The sequence below is a fragment of the Cebus imitator genome, unplaced genomic scaffold (genome assembly GCF_001604975.1).
Source record: "Cebus imitator isolate Cc_AM_T3 unplaced genomic scaffold, Cebus_imitator-1.0 Scaffold391, whole genome shotgun sequence".
NCBI lineage: Eukaryota > Metazoa > Chordata > Mammalia > Primates > Cebidae > Cebus > Cebus imitator.
In genome coordinates, this window is record NW_016107706.1 from 2,729,121 (window position 1) to 2,736,891 (window position 7,771).

A 7,771-nucleotide genomic window follows, 5' to 3' on the forward strand; every position below is an offset into this window, starting at 1 on the left:
CACCATCCATTCAGTTGCCTGTACATGTTGAATTCAAGAAATACTAGTCTAAAGCTCCTATAAAAGACTCAAGAAACTTGGCCGCATCTTCGTTCCAGAATTTTATGATGTAGGTAAACTGTTGGTCTTTCAGTAACTCACCATCCTTCTTCTGTATATAAGTGTTTTCCGTCTTTTTTCTTTTCTTTCTCCTATTTCCTTTGGCTGTGGTTGTTCATTGTGGTTTGATTTTGTCTGTAATGGAATGCCTCCTTTGCCCTATTCCATCACAGCCCTCTGATTCAGATGGGGGTGAATCCCATCAGGAGCCTCAGCTCTCATCCATGAAGCCATGAGAGCTGAAACTTCAAGAACGCATAATCTACTACGATGCTGTAATGACTGCTCAGAATGCACCTCTCCTCCCAGTGCTGATTTTCCACTGTAGGGTGCTGTGGGTGTCTTTAGTGAACAAAGGTGATAAGGAGAGAGTGTTTAGTACAGGAAAGAAGATGCATTTTGAAACCAGGACATCCATGTGGGGAGCTGGAGGTGCTTCTAGGCCACCAAGACACCAACAGTCACATTTTGGAAACAGAGCACAGGGAAGCAGGGAAAACTGCACATACGAGGTTCATTCGTTGTGAAAAAAAACAATAAAGGACAAAGTGTATCAAAACCCAAAGCCAATACCAGAGATTAAATCTTTCCCAAAAAGGCTTCATTGACTCAGGAGTCAGCTTCCTGGGTTTGAACCTCAGCTCCAATACTGACCAGTAGCAAAACAAAGCAAAACAACTTAACCTCTCCAAGATTGTTTCCTCAGCTGTAGGATGGGGATAAGAACACCTACTCACAGAGGTATTGGCAAGATTCATGTACAGTCATGTGATTAGAACAATTCCTGGCATATAGAAAGCTTTAACCAATGGTGGTGGTGTTAGTATCAGAAGATACTGCTGCTGGTGGTGATGGTGTTGCCAGCCAATGAGAAAGGAGAGCTGCAGAGATCAACGTGCCATTACCCAAGAGGGCTAACTGCTTGATCTATTGTAATGCATATGGCATGCTGTTGCAGAGAGCAGTCTGTCCAGGGAAGCTGATGATTAACCAGTCAATCGCAGTATGAAAGGCATTGAAATGGGGAGAGGGTCAGTAAGAGCGCTGTAAGACCACAGAAGAAAAGTACTGTGTAGGGTGGGAGGAGGTCTCTAAAGACTCCCCTGGGCTGGTCTCAATGGCTCACGCCTGTAATCCCAGCACTTTGGGAGGCCAAGGCGGGTGGATCATTTGAGGTCAGGAGTTCAAGACCAGCCTGGCCAACATGGTGAAACACCATCTCTACTAAAAATACAAAAATTAGCAGGGCATGCTGGTGCGTGCACCTGTAATCCCAGCTATTCAGGATGCTCAGGCAGGAAAATCCCTTGACTCTGGGAGGCAGAATTTGCGGTGAGCTGAGATTGAGCCACTGCACTCCAGTCTAGGCGAAAGAGTAAGATTTTATCTCAAAAAAAAAAAAAAAATGCTTCCTTGAAGTGGCAACATCTCAGCTGAACCCTGAAGGGTTAAGAGTTTGCCAGTTAAAGAGCAGCATGGTGGAAGTAAGAAATGAAGATAAATCAGATGGTCACTGGAGGATTATATGAGATCAAGGAAGGGTTTTGCTTTATGAAAGTGAGATTGGGCTTACCAATGTGGGGAAGCTTAACAATGGGAAAAAGAGATAAAGACAATGGATGAAGAAAGAAAAGAAATATCAAAAAGTTGAAGGTTGTAAAGGAGCAGGTGAAGTGGAGGAAACATGCTATGCACCTGCATGGGAAACAGGATGCGCCCCAGAAACTCTCCACTTCTACCTTTAGTTTAAAATGGAGGCTAGGCACAGTGGCTCACATCTGCGATCCCAGCACTTTGGGAGGCCAAGGCAGGCAGATAACTTGAGGCCAGGCGTTCGAGACCAGCCTGGCCAATATGGCAAAACCCCATCTCTACCAAAAATACAAAAATTAGCCAGGCATGGTGGTGCATGCCATAATCCCAGCTATTCAGGAGGCTGAAGCAGAAGCATCGCTTGAACCTGGGAGGTGGAGATTGCAGTGAGCTGAGATAGTGCCACTGCACTCCAGCCTGGGTGACAGAGTGAGACCCCATCTCAAAAAACTAAATAAATAAAATTAAATTAAAATAAAAATGGAGAAACGGGGACAGAAAGTAGGTCCAAGGTTATCCATGAAGATGATGATGGCAGAGGTAGAATTAGAAATGGTTTGGGCCAGGTGCACTGGCTGACACCTGTAATTCCAGCACTTTGGGAGGCCAAGGCAAGAGGATCGCTTAAGCCCAGGAATTCAAGATCAGTTTGGGCAGCACCATGAGGCCTCACCTCTACAAAAAATTAAACAATTAGCTAGACATGGTGGCACATGCCTATGGTTCCAGCTACACAGGAGACTGAGGTGGGAGGATTACTTGAGCCTGGGAGGTCAAGGCTGCAGTGAGCTGTGATCACACCACTGCACTCCAGCCTGGGTGACAGAGCGAGACCCTGTCTCAATAAAAAAAGTGGTCCAGGGCTGTTTGGTAGGGTGTCCTTTATGCAGAAGGCAGATGGTTAACAAGGAATTATGAGGTTTTTAGCAGATGAAGGCACCCTGTGCACCAGATGGAAAAATAAGTCCCAGCAGCTAGGAAAGCCCCAGGGGTAGAGACAGAGGAGGTCGTGGAAGGTGGGACCAGGGCAGTAATCTCCCAAACTTGGCTACTCTTACCTGTTGATCATGGCTAATGAAATCTGACATCAAAATGCTCTGACTTGTATCTATTAAGCATTTATTATATGCCAAGTGTTTCAGTTATCTATTGCCGCATAACAAACTGCCCCAGAACTTAGTGGCTTAAAACAACTACTTTATTATTTTTATTTATTCATTCATTCAGTCAGTCATTCATTCTTAGAGAGAAACTCTTGCTGCGTTGCTCAGGCTGGACTAGAACTTCTGGGCTCAGTCCTACCCTGTTATATCCTACACTTCTGTGGGCAATAACATGGGCAGGGCTTGGCTGGGCAATTCGGTTCTGTTTCATGTGGCATTGTCTGAGGTTACTCAGTGGTAGCCAGCAGATGGCTGGGCTTTTTTTTTTTTTTTTTTTTGGAGGGCCTAACCCAGCCTCATTCACATGTCTGGTACCTTGGAGGGAATGGCTGAATGGCTGGGCTCAACTGGGACTGTTGATCATGGCACCTACATGGGGTCTTTACCACATGGCGCTCAAGGGAGTCAGACTTCTTATGTGGTGGGGTTGGGCTCCCAGAGACCATGTGCCAAGACACCTGGGGGAAAGCTGTGAGGTCTCTTATGACACAGCCTCAGAAGTCCCAGAATATCACTTCTGCTTTACTCTACTGGCCAGTCAAGCCACACAGGCTGGCCCAGGCTCCAGGGGAGGGAAGCTAGACTCCGCCTTTCAAGGGGAGGAGTAGCAAAGAATTTGCACCATCTTTAATCCACCACATCAAACAAGCACTTTGCATGTGCGACCTTGCTTAGTCCTCTCAACAGCCCTATGGTAGGTGCTCTTATCACCCCCATTTAAGAGATGAGCGAATTAAGATGCAATGAGACTAGGAAACCTGGCCAAGCTCATGCAGCTATGAGAACTGGATTCAACCCACGCAGCCTGACTCCTGGACGTGTTATGTACCAGTATTCTACAGCAAGCAAGACAGATACTGCCTGTATCCTATCCTACCATCAAGTTTGAAAAGAAGAACTGTCTCTTTAGAATGTTACAGCAGAAAGTACCTTAGCATCTCTAAGGCAAGCCCTTCATTTACATGATGAGGAAATGAATGCCCAGGCTGTCTAAGTAACACTCTTCTATGCAGCATCCTGTCCTGATAGAGATCCTTTGAGTCACAAGAGCATCTGTTAGTTCATTTCCTTTTAGCAAACAAAGAAATGGCCTTGGAAATTTTAAATGATTTCTGCCAGACTACAAAGCAGGAGTATGACTGAGCCAGAATCTGAAGACCCATTCCAAATTCCATGTTCTTCCCACTACTCTGGGCTGTCTCAACGTAATAGAGATTAGAAGAAGCCCTAGGGTGTCTAGGAATGAAAATGAAAACTTGGATTTTCCTAGATTCCAAATGAAATTGTGCACCTCCCACCAGACAGTTGCTACCTGGTATATGGTTCACTGAGATCTCTCCAGATCTAAAATTAGCATTTTAAGCCCATGGAAAACCACAGGGCTCTAATCCAGACTATAAATGGCTTAGCTTGAGTTACTCCCATGCCCTGAGAGTAGAGCCTAAGACAAGGAATCAGGTATGGATGGCTTATCTGGGATCTGATCCCAGGAAGCAAGATACTCAGGAGGGCAAGAGAAGGAGGAACAGGCAAATAAGGACCTATCATCAAGGTCACAAGTGTGGGTATGGGGGCCAGATCCCATCAGAACCTTCTGCAGAGTGAAGAGCATGACTCGGAGTTGTCCACTCAGGGCTGCAGCCACAGCCACAACTGGAATCAGAGGAGTGGCTCTGTGGATGTGAGTCAGGATCCCAGAGGTGTCTGAGCCCACTGAGAAAAGAATCTTTAATCCGAGACCAGGAGGATGAATCAGAATCAGAGGAAATGAAGCAGGGAGAGAAAGGTGAATGTTCTGTTCAGAAAAAGCAGGATGTTCAAGGGTGGGAGAGCAGGGCCCTTTTGTAGAACTAGGGGGAAAAGTTACCCGGGGCTGGAATAGAGAGAGAGCAAGAGAGGAGGTGAAGAAACGGTGGGAAATGGAGCTTGGAGGGCCTGGAAAGCAAGTTGAGGCGTCCTCTGAAGGGCAACAGGAGCCACTGAAAGGTTTTTAATAGGGGAACAAATGTTCAGATTTTCATCTCTAAAAATGGTTATACATCCCTTCAGCAGGTGGACCTCCTGCTGCTTTTCCAAAGAAAATGCAAGCATCAAAGTTTGGCAAGCCAAACTTTTTTTTAGATGGAATCTCGCTCTGTGGCCCAGGCTGGAGTGCAATGGTGCAATCTCAGTTCACTACACCTCAGCCTGCCAGGTTCAGGCGATTCTCCAGCCTTGGCCTCCTGAGTAGCTGGGATTACAGGTGCGCGTCAACACGCCCAGCTAATTTTTTGTATTTTTGGCAGAGACAGGGTTTCATCATGTTAGCCAGGATGGCTTCGATCTCCTGACCTCATGGTCCATCTGCCTCGGCCTTCCATAGTGCTGGGATTACAGGCATGAACCACCGCGCCCAGCCACAAACCAAACTTTTATGGCAACACATAGCATTTGTGGTCCGCACACATGGCACCTTCAAATACCAAGAGACTCTTCTACAGATGCAAATATTGCCTACAGATTCTGTTCAGGTTGGAAGATCTGAGCCCAAGGCCCCCCGCAACATAGGTCTTTAGAAATGAGACAAATGTGGTTTTGATCCATGACGATGTTAGAAAACTGGAAGGGGTTTCCTTATATATAAGAAATCTTGAAAATTCCATGAAATATGGAAGGCACTCAAATCAGAGTCTAAAAGGATCCCTAGACTGAAGATCACATGGGCAAACACTCTTGCATATGGAAGGTAGCTCCAAGAATACTCAAAGCCTTGAGGTAGGCCGGGTGCGGTGGCTCACACCTATAATCCCAGCACTTTGGGAGGCCCAGGCGGGTGAATCACTTGAGGTCAGGAGTTCAAGACTAGCCTGGCCACCATGGTGAAACTCTGTCTCTACTAAAAATACAAAAATCAACTGGGTATGGTAGGACATGCCTGTAATCCCAGCTACTCCGGAGGCTGAGGCGGGAGAGTCATTTGAACCCAGAGGGGTGGAGGCTGCAGTCAGCCGAGATCACACCACTGTACTCCAGCCTGGGCAACGGAGTGAGACTCTATCTAAAAAAAAAAAAAAAAAAAAAAAACAGATTGCTGGGGCCCACCCCATGAGATTCTAATTCAGTGGGTCTGGGGTGAGCCCAAGAATTTTCATTTCTCACAAAATCCCAAGAGAGGTTGATGCTGCTGGCTCAGGAATCACACTTTAAGAAGCATTGCTCTACTGATGACCTCTGCAATTTTAAGTAATAAACAGCTATTTCTTGTTTCATCTAGCTTTGTAATCTCTTGACTCACCAATTTAAAAGATTAGGATATTAAAAAAACTTCTGCTATTCTACCTTTATGGAATCAAATTCAATGACATTTGCATTTTATGCTATCACGATAGTTCTGATTTTGGCTCGATTATAAATACTGAAAACCAATAAATAGTGCTAATTTTATTATGGCTTCATGACTACTGCTCACAGTTGAGCCAAAACAACCGTCATGATTATTTATCCTCCTCTACATTTGCAAAGTTAAAGTCCAGGAATACCCAACTTCTACTTCAGATAGAATATTTCTAGGATCATTGTTGTCTTCTTTATACTGTTCTACTTACTCAAAATCCCACCACATTTTAAGTTTTTGTATGCTGTGTTTCCATTTTCATTTGCCTTAAGAAATTTTAAAATTTCCCTTTGAATTATTTCATTGACCCATTGAAGGTCTCACATCATCAAGTAAAAGTTTAGCCCTAAAGTTATACACATCATAAATTCTCAAAACTCACTGTCTAAAACCTGTCATGTACAGGTGCAGTAGCTAATGCCCGTAACCCCAGCACTTTGGAAGGCTAAGGTGGGCAGATCACCTGAGGTCAGGAGTTCGAGATCAGTCTGGTCAACATGGTGAAACCCAGTCTCTACTAAAAATACAAAAATTGGGAGAGAGATCCAAGATGGCTGATCACTAGCAGCTCGGGATTGTAGCTCCCACTGAAAACGCAGAGAACGAGAGGACGCCACACTTTCAGATCAATTTTTGTTGCTCACGCACCAGGAGATTCCCAGCGGAGGAGCCCCACGGGTCACCAGCGCGACTCTTGAGGCCGGTGAGGCAGTTTTGCTGCTGCCTTGGTGCGACGGTTCTTGGTGCAGAGTCAGAAAAGCACCATCAATCTTAAAGCCGCTGTTTTGGCCGGCACAGTGGGTTGCTCAGATTTTGGCGCCAGGAATCAATGGGTTGGACGTCCATTCAGAAACCCAACTATAAAGACGGTAATTATAAAGACCACAGATGGATAAATCTATAACGAAGGGAAGAAACCAGCCTAAAAAGGCTGAGAATACCCAAAATCAGAACGCCTCTCCCTCTACGGGGATCACAGTTCCTCATCAGCCACAGAACAAGGCCTGATGGAGAAAGACTGTGTTCCATTAACAGAAGTGAGCTTTAAAAAGTGGATGATAAGAAACTTCTGGGAATTAAAAGAACTTGTTCTAACCCAATGCAAAGAAACTAAGAACTTTGAAAAAAGGTTTGACGAAATGTTAACAATAACACACAATTTAGAGAGGAATATAAGTGAATTAATGGAGCTGAAAAACACAACATGAGAACTTCGCAAACTATGCACAAGTTTTAACAGCCGAATTGATCGAGCAGAAGAAAAGATTTCAGACGTCGAAGACCAACTTAATGAAATAAAACAAAAAGACAAGATTAGAGTACAAAGGATAAAAAAGAACGAGCAAAGTCTCCAAGAAATATGGGACTATGTGAAAAGACCTAATCTACGTTTGATAGGTGTACCTAAACATGACGAAGAGAATCAATCCAAGCTGGAAAATACGCTTCAGGATATTATTCAGGAAAACTTTCCCAACCTAGCAAGGCAGGACAATATTCAACTCCAGGTAATACAGAGAACACCACAAAGATATTCCTCAAG